This window comes from Dermacentor silvarum, chromosome 8 (assembly GCF_013339745.2).
Source record: "Dermacentor silvarum isolate Dsil-2018 chromosome 8, BIME_Dsil_1.4, whole genome shotgun sequence".
NCBI lineage: Eukaryota > Metazoa > Arthropoda > Arachnida > Ixodida > Ixodidae > Dermacentor > Dermacentor silvarum.
The window spans coordinates 3,118,440-3,126,521 of NC_051161.1; positions in this window are offsets into that span (position 1 = coordinate 3,118,440).

Sequence of the window (8,082 nt, forward strand, 5' to 3'; positions counted from 1 at the left end):
TAGGGGTGGTTGGGGTGGTTGGGGATGATTTTCGCCGCAACCAAGCCGACATTGCACGCCGGTCGCCGACGCCGGATTTTCTGCGACACGGGGCCCTTAACGCTCTCGCGTTAGAACACTCTGCCTGGAGAACCTAAGACCCACTTCGTTCACCTCTTGCCTCGGTAAATTGACGGGACGCGTAATCCTAGACAGGCTACAGACGTATCTCGAAGAGCGTCAACTGATTCCGAACACGATGTTTGATTTTCGTCCCAACTTGTCAACGCAAGACGTGCTTCTGCAGCTCAAAGAGGAAGTACTGAATACAGCAACGCCGTGCTGCCCAAAAGCAATTCTCGCAATAGACCTAAAGGGGGCCTTTGACAACGTGGGGCACGAAGCCATACTAGCCAATTTCAGTGACATGAATGGTGGCCGACGAATGTACAACTAAGTGAGGGCTTTTCCCACAGAGCGCACAGCCACAATAGGGCTGGGAAATGTGAGGTCACGGCGGATACACACACCTAACAGAGGAACGCCGCACGGAGCAGTGCTGTTACCGACACTTTTCAACGTGGCCATCATGAAACTCCCAGCCCAACTCGAGAAAATTCCGGGAATCAGACATGCCTAGTATGCAGACGAGATCACTGTATGGATGGTCGGAGGGTCTATATGAGAACAACAGGAGGCACAGGAGGCAGTAGACGTCACAGCAGCATACGCGGAGGCATGCAGACTGCAATGCGCGCCGGAGAAGTCGGAGCTCCACATAATCGAGAAGCGCTAACGAGGACGATGAACAGCCCCGGCACCAACTATCCACCTACGAATCGGTCCTACAGAAATCTCTACCACGCCATACACCCTGTGCTGTATTCCTATAAATGCCCACACTGCGATCAACGCGCAACGCTTTACCACATGGCTTGCGCACACACACCACACACATAGCACTACCCACCACACGGCTATTCGAGGCAGCGCTGTCCAGCTCCGACTCGACGGACCAGCTCAACCTGGTCAACCGAGCGAGAAGGGCAGCTAAGACCGCTGGACAGACTGAGGGCACCACCCACTGCAGAGCGGAGGAGCTACCTACGCTCGCGTGCTCTTTTGCATAAAGTTTATTCTCTCTCTTTCAACCTATAAGCACGCGAAGTTCATCATTTACGCGGATGATGCCAGTGTATTCATGTTATTAGGTTCTTATGCGGACTTGATTACTATGGACAATGAATTTTTGCGCAAACGCGATTACTGGTCGGCAGAAAACTGTTTAAATGTAAATTCCAACAAAACAAAATTGTTGTATTTTTTACCGAAGCGCTAGTTCGCTTTCGAATTATGCCATAACGTTTAAATTCAAAGATAGTGAAGTTGTAGGCGCCCTATATAAGAATTTTATGGGTGCCGCTTTTACATGCACTATACACTGGGATCAACATGTGCACTCCGTGATCCAAAAACTTAATCGTATAACGGGTGTATTAAGTCGAAACAGACACATTTTACCTGCCTCTGTGAAATTGATTATTTATAATACTTTGTTCGCGTCTCATTAATTACGTACGTCTTGTATAGGGTACCACGACTCAAGGCAACTTGAATAAATTATTACCAATGCAGAAGGAAATAATACGTGTAATCACCAATGTATATCCTACTTGACACATACTGAAAATATGGCACACCTAAAGCCCACATCGTCTATAAACGCAGGCTCTTGCGTGAATATTATTTTAGTGTTAAACGTAAAAGTCCCCAATTTAGTGAACGCGCTGGCCTATCGGGAGATTTATCCCATTATCATACACACACAGCAGAAGTATGGAAGGTTCCGTGTTTTAGAACAAACTATGGGTGGCAAATGATAAGGAACAACCTGCCTATAGACTGTTGAAAATCCACAACATAACAGGCTGTAATTTGCACTACCTGACATTGTCAGAATTAAGTTCTTTAATGCCTCGTTTTTTTAACCCTTAAATTGGTAGCGCGTCTTTCTTTATAGTACAAATGTGTCATTTTGCGCCTTTCAGATTTCATTATTTTCGTTATTTTAACTGTGTTCTATATATATATATATATATATATATATATATATATATATATATATATATATATACCTTGCAAAGCGTGTGACATTCTGCAGCTTTATGCAACCAAAGGGGTTGAGTGGCCCTGAAGCCACGTCTGTGTGGCTTATTCCTCTACCTCCTCCATTGTTTGTATGTAAAAGGAAATCAATCAATAAAGAAAGAGTATTGGTCAAGATTAAAACACTGCTATAACGCAGCAGGAAAGTTACGAATGAGTGCCGCAAACATGCATGTTATTTGAACGGTCTACCCTGTCGACGTTGCTAACTGAAAGTTGCCGAAATTGGGGCGGCCCTTTGAAATAGCATTTTGAAAAATACTGTCCGTTCAATTCCACTGGTGTATTGCGGTGAAGTTCGACAGAAGACCACAGGGGCAATCTCCAAAATTCCGGGGCATGTTAACAACAGTAAGAACTGCAGACAGGTTCCACAAATATTTTTGTTCCCAAGAACTCGCTTCCCAGCCGTCTTTGCGAACAACATGCTGAATATCAGTGCAAAGACGGCTGGAACTTGTCAAGTGCACGAACTCTTCATTCACGTGCACGTCGTCATTACTGCATGGAGCCAAACAGCTCAACTGCGTCTTGCATATCTTGGATGGCATGCAAGGAGCGAGGGACTGGAAAAGGCGCATTCATTCGCATGTGAAGTATTGTGACCCTTGTCTGCGAAGGGTGCTTCACAAAGCTCTTTTATTTGTAAAAACCGTCTCGATGCCCGACATGCTAATTCTAAGGTTGACTATAATAAACCTTAGAATGAGCATGTCGGGCATCACGATTTGCCGGTGCCTATATTTATGGGCCATTCCAGCGCATTAATTTAATGAGAATACGGTACTCGAAAGAAGAGGCGAACAAATGATTTCTCGATCAGTCACATGTACGTCTTAGTATTCGGCAATTGTTTATACGATTTTTTTTGTCTTTTGTTCTTTCGTTAGTCTTTTATGTATTTTTTGAGTGAACACAATATACTTACTTACGCACTTCCGACATCCGCGGACTTTGTTTAAACTGAAACATTTCGCTTGAGATTTTCCCCCGCTACATTTCCTTGTTTTGTTACTTGCGTTGCCTAATGAATGAAGTTATAAATTTTTTGTTTGTTATTTATTTTATACGAAGTCAAATGGAATAGCCATCGCCGACAAACGGCAACAACGCGTCTAGTTATCTCCATCTGCAACAGAAAAATAAGATAATAATAAAAAGGGGTCAGCAGTGTCAACTAAAATCCGCTTCCCGTCCTGTTCACCCACGAAAGCTCATGTTAGGATTGCGTGTATAGCGTCTATTGCTGGCAGCGAAGTGCGCAGCTTCCTTGGCGCCTGGGAGCACAAGGATTCGAGCAGCGCGAACACTCTTCCGCCATATCGGATCGCCCGGCCGCCCCGATTCTCGGAAACGGGCTGGGACGGAAGAAGAAAGCGCGCACTCTGAGGTTGCGTAACGCCGAAGAACACGCGGAACATAGAAAGAGGTGACCTTGTGCACGCATAGTGTGCTACTAAGCGAAGCCACCGGGGCTGCGCACATGGGTTTCTCGGAACGAGATCCCTTTCACGTGTTTACTTCGGGCACTTGACAACCGACGCCCCCTCGCAGCGTGATCCGCAAAGCCTTGTAACCAAGGTGCCAGTCAGCAGCGCCTGTGCAGAGGCCGCCTATTGGTGCGACCAGAGCGAGAGTTACGGGGCGTCCGCCATTGGCTGCGTCACTTTGGCCCCGCCTACTCTTCCAGATGGGCGACCGAGAGGCGGCAAGAAAACTTTCGAGTGGCCACACCCCCTGTTTGCGCAGCGAGCACGGTCCGCCGGTAGAGCGCTGCTTATTGCCGAGCGATCTAAAAAGCGCGATTGCAGAATTGGGTCATACCCGGCATGCACCGCGGCTCAATAAACATCATGTGACCGGCAGGGAGGCGACGTTTCGGCTGAGCCAACTGAGCGCCTCTCTTAATTATGTGAGGGTGAGTGGATGCGCTGAGACGGCACAGCTCACGGGCGGCCAGCAACGCGGGTCACCGGGTGGCTAAGTTGAACCGATGCGCTCCTGTTGTTGGCCCATTATAGATATTTTCCTGCATACCGCGCCCGCTGTAGCGTGCGCCAGTTTTCCGAGAGCAAATCCTTGCGCTGCTGACGTTTCGGAGCTGGGCAGCCGTCCTCGGAAGCGCCGCTCGATCGATGGAAAGAGAGAGCGCACGGCGCCACCGCCTCGGCGGTGAGCGAGCATTTTGAACGGTTCTGTCATGCGAAGTGGTCTTAAATGACGATGGTTTCGTGCACGCAATGTTCAACCCTTTATTGCACAGGACATCACCCGGTGTTCCCGTAGCCATTTATTTGTTATACTTTGTATTCTCTCGTGGTGCAACTTGCTCAGTATTAAAACAGGTCAAGTACAACGGCCCGATGATTCATCTGCGCGTCTCATTTTGTCGCTATAGTGCGCCACAGTGGTCTCGTGCCAGCTAGAGATTCTCACTGTGAGGGACGCTGTGAAAACTGTTAGCCCACAACACGTGGTGAAACTGCGTGGCAACAGCAGCGATGAACAGCGCACTCGATCGTCAAGCAGGCTGGCATTCGTCGCCACGTGGCGTACACACCGCACCGTTTTCGGGCGCGGCTTACACGCCACGCCGGGCGGTGCAACGCATCTTCAAGATTTAGGTGGCTTCGAATGATTTGCCGATAGAATTTGCGCCGGGTGCAAAAGTGATTGATCGCCGAAACATTCCATAATATTAGCTTTGCTCGACTGCTGACTTTTTATTGTTTTATTTTAAAACAGGAACCATAACTAAAACACATTAAGCTTGTATTTCGTACCTAAACCTGCACGAAGCAGAAGTAAAGGGGTTTTAAGCTCGCTCTCGAAGACTAGAACGCCTTTATTAAAATTTTTCTAGTTGCATAATACAGAGGCATATTATTCTATGTAATTGCTGTCCTTTTAACTAGCAGTCGTCTTTTTCTGGCAGCTAGCAGCCATGCATCTGGGTTATACGCTCAAACTTTCGCGGACTTACACCGCATAGCTTCTCGAGGTCCCCCCTTCGCTAGGTAAGTGAATACTTGCGAATTGATGCGTTCAAGGGCACAACTTTCGAGCACTGTAACAGCGTCAATTGCATTGAATACCGAATCAGTAAGTGTTTCTTTGATGTCTGGTGTGAGCGTAAGGTGCAACCGCCCTGGTTCTCACAATTTAGCTCCCACTTCCCCCCCCGGCTTGTGTTTTACGCATGCGCAGGTTACGACATTCCGCAGGCAAAGTCGCTACATTTCTGAGCCAGCTGCAGGTAGCGCCGTCTACTGTTTCGTCCGTGCAGAAAGTGTGAAGCGACAAAAGAAAGCGAATCCATTATTACGCAGTCTTCATTCATTCTCGTTTGTCATGGTATTCCAGTCGCCCAGGTTGCAATCCAACAGCTTCTCCTCTTGCTTCGTTTGTGTATTGCTCGCCATACTTGGAGCACAGAGCAGCGTGCATGGCTGCTGCTTTCTTCTTTTTGTATCCATTCGGGGTTTGAGTGGGCAAAGCAGGAAGTCTACAAATTGTCGCAAAGAGAAGCTGCCACACTTGAACGACACTGGTGGTTGCATTCAGCCATCGCGCCGCTTCTCAAGAGCGACGCCTCGAAAGAGCGCTTCTTTCAGGCCATGTTTGTCAAGCTCTCTCTGCCCATGATGGGGGCAAAAATGAAAGCATCAACGACAGACGCCATATTCTACACGTGGCCCTGTGTGCATATACTGCCCTAATACACACGTCTCCTAAACAGACACAGTGGAGCGTAACACACTGCAACCAATACCTCAATTCGTGCAAACGCCCAACGCTGTCGCCGTCCGCGTTTCGCGGCGCCTGCATCCACGCGACTGACGCCAAAAGCGAAGCTCTGCATAGATGAGAAAAACAAAAACAAAAAACTGCCCTTCACAATTTAGTTGGTTCTTTTTTTTTTTTTTTTCTCACAGAAGCCGTGCGCGATGCTGTTCGACGCTCCTCCTTCGAACATGTCTCGCTGGAAGTTCGCAAGGCTGTGGATGGTAGTGATGTTGCAAGAGGCGGGGTTGACTTCGCGGGCTTGTCCGGCACCTCCTCCACCGGAGCATCCCTTACATTAGTTGCACCGTTGTTTCAGCAAACGTTGATATATTGTAATATATAATATGTTACAATATCATATGTAATATAATAGAATAATTTTATTGCATCATAGACTGGGTAACGCGACACTGGGGACAAGCAATAAAAGCTGTCAGAAACGACAGCTTGACAGGGCCACATGCTCCCGTATTTTGACTGCAGTGCATCAGGATCAGAACAATACGTCTTTGCATTATAAATAAGGAAAAGGTACAGTGAAAAAAACAAGCAAGAAAAGGTTACCGAGAGTAAGAAGCGCTGCACCTTGCAACACCAAGCAGCATGCAACAAAGAACAGTGAGCGCTTTCTTCGTTAATGTGGCTGTGTGGGCTTGTTGGTATGACGTAGCGGTGGACTGTAGCGCAGGTATGCACAACGACTTGAGTTGGCGCTCGTATGTCGTCTGGTCTTGGCTGTCGTTGTGTATATCTGCAATTATATCTCTAAAGCGTACTGTAACTGGGAATAGTATTCAATTATATATATATATATATATATATATATATATATATCAATTATGTCAACGTATCTAAATATCTTAAGATGTCGAAGATACGTTGATGACTTTCTAATTTTTATTGACTGCTCTTCTGATGCATTCATTCTGGAAACAAAGAAAGCGATTCAGAAGTGCTTAGTTCCCCGTCAAACTACTCGTGAGTTGCCGGTCTATTCGCTTTCTTGATCTTCGCCTGAGCTTTCAGGATAGCCACACGTGTTGGTCGTATGAGCCGCGAGCCAAGAAGCCACTTCTGCCATATACGTCCGCACATTCTTAGCTTGTTAAGCGGGCCATTATCAGTTTGTGCTTCAAGAATGCCATTAGCAAGCCTTGCTGCCATGTAGTGGACGCAAGTTTTGAGAAGCAAACTCGACGTTTGTCCTTGGCTGGATATCCTTAGCTGGTGCAGGTCGCGGAACGCATTTTAAGAAAAGCGCGACCCAGCACGCAGAAGCCAGTTGCTGATGGCAAACGCCCCAAAGTAAGTGTTGTACCCTACATGCACGGGATATTCCATAACTTGAAAAAGATGGCCCAAAGGGTAAATGCAAGAGTTGTCTTTTCTGCTCCCAACAAGCTCGGCAAGCTTTGCAAGTTGACGGATCCAAATGCCGTCCCCCCCCCCTCCTCTCGATAAGAAGCATCACCGCAAAAAGTTCGTCGAGTGTGCTCGCCGCGTGGTGTACACAATCAGCCGCTTTCATGTGGGAAGCAATATATCGGGCAAACTGGGCGTTGCCTCAAATCCGCGAACACCGCAATAAGGTAATTGCACCGGTGGGTTGTTGGCGATTCACTGTCGCGATCCCGGCTGCCAACCTATCGAGGACGAGTGCACGATTGTTTCCCGTGGCAGGACGCAGCTCATCCGTAAAATAACTGAAGCGCAGGTGATTGCAAAATTGGCTGATAAGTGTGTTAGTTTCCCTTCACTGGCTCTCACAGAAAAAGAACTAAGTTTCTTGGAGGCGGCATCACTTGACTCATAACTATGTTACACGAATGCGCAGTCTATACTGCTTCACATATATAAACCGATTCAGTGGCACAATAAATTTAGTTGAAAGATGGCGCTTGGTGTGTGTTCTTCTTTCACGTCCGTGTCTTTTTGTTGCGCAATAATACTTGAGTAAAGCTTATGTTTACGCTCGAACTCAGTGAAACGTTGTAAAATGACGCTTTCGAATATTTCTGAAAAATAAAACAGGTAGTATAGAGATTGGCCGATAGTTTACGATGTCATTTTTATTGCCTGTCTCGAACAAAACTGTTATATGTGAACTCTGCATACTTTGGGAAAAGATCATGAGCCAATTTTTATGTCCAC